This window comes from Amphimedon queenslandica, unplaced genomic scaffold, assembly GCF_000090795.2.
Source record: "Amphimedon queenslandica unplaced genomic scaffold, v1.1 AMPQUscaffold_12581, whole genome shotgun sequence".
NCBI lineage: Eukaryota > Metazoa > Porifera > Demospongiae > Haplosclerida > Niphatidae > Amphimedon > Amphimedon queenslandica.
In genome coordinates, this window is record NW_003547183.1 from 8,026 (window position 1) to 9,599 (window position 1,574).

Here is a 1,574-nt window from a genome sequence, read left to right on the forward strand (position 1 = left end):
AGATTTTAATGTATCAGATTGTAATGTACTACATCTATATAATACAGTTGAAATTATTACCACAGTAGTATATCTTGTGTCACAGAGGAGACCTGGGGTCAATTACAATTGTAATTGTAAAAAGAAGGATCACTTACAATTGCCATTACGTAATTGAGCTTCAACTTAGTGAAATTGTAATTTTAATTTCATGTTGAGTTAACTCACATGTAACTACAGAATATACAGATTCACAAAGAAATGTTCTTAATGTACTGTAGTATCTATTTATGTGTATAGTGATACATATGTGATAACTTAAAGTACCAAAATAACTACATGTACATGTACCTAACGTAAATTTCAAGTCACATAAGCACAATGATAGTATAATGTTACAATACATTATTTATTAATTGAAATTGTAATTGAAACTACACTATCATGGTGTAATTGTAATTGAGCTTTTGTAATTGACCCCAGGCCTGTGACATGCATGTTTTCATTTTCATTTATTTAATTAACAAGTTCTTTGATTGACATCTGAGATGTGATCATCAAAATTAGATCCTTACTTGACAAGTTAATTATTAAGTGTTGAGTGATTTATACAACCACTTCCTTCACACTATCCATACATAGCAGTAGCATACAGCATTCTATTGTAGCCTCTATATTATGGACACTTTGGGTCAAGAAGTGTCTCTGTTATACAGAGGTGTCCTTTATGTGGAGGTTATTTTATGCAGTAAGGAATATAATTGGTACACTAGGTGCTGTCCGTTAAATGGAGGTGTACGCTATAGAGAGTGTCCATTAAGAGAGACTATACTGTAACAATATGTACATGTAGGAGGATATTTACATATAATCTAATTGTTACATAAATGTAAATATATACATGTACATGTATAATAGGTTTTCATTAAGGAATTTGACACATCAAATTTGGCTTCAAATTTACAAAACAATTGGTTTTTCCCACTAAAATAGGCAAAGGCAAATTAACATACATGTATTATTTTTGTGAATTTCTCTTGATGAAATTAAAATAAACTAAAGACATATTATTATATTTGTGGACTAACGGAACCAATTGCATGCTAATATGACATACACTAGTACATTAATATGTATACAGTATTAAGACGGATTTACAATATGATGTTAGGCCAGCGTACCGTCAATTTTTAATCAAAAGCGTGGGTGATTTGACCTTTTGACGCATGCTTTCCACTGAAATAGAACCAGATTCTATTCTGGCATCAATGTAATGTCAGGACTAGCGTAATATTGTAAATCCGCCTTTATCATTCCTCTCTCAATGCATTTATTAAGGATTACTTTTGCTAGTGTGACAAGGTCTTAAGTGACACTGTTCTGTTGTTTTATCTCATTCACTAGAAATGTTGTAAATTAGTTTGATCTAGTGTACATGAACATATATGCTATTTTATGATTATTGCTACCTTATGATTATTTGCTTGCATTGTTCCTATCACATTATCAGTTTGTGTCAATAAGCTCATGAATAAATTGAATATTGTTTGGTGTACATGTACATGTATATTGTGTAGTATGTAACTGTGTAAAAA

The 1,574-nt window shown here is 30.7% G+C and overlaps 1 protein-coding gene across 1 annotated transcript in view; it reads left to right on the plus strand.

Annotated features, from left to right (window-relative positions):
• The window catches only part of LOC100633701 (RNA-binding protein NOB1-like), a 10,741-nt gene that overhangs the window by 842 nt on the left and 8,325 nt on the right, over positions 1–1,574 (plus strand). The gene's annotated exons all lie outside the window — the stretch shown is intronic.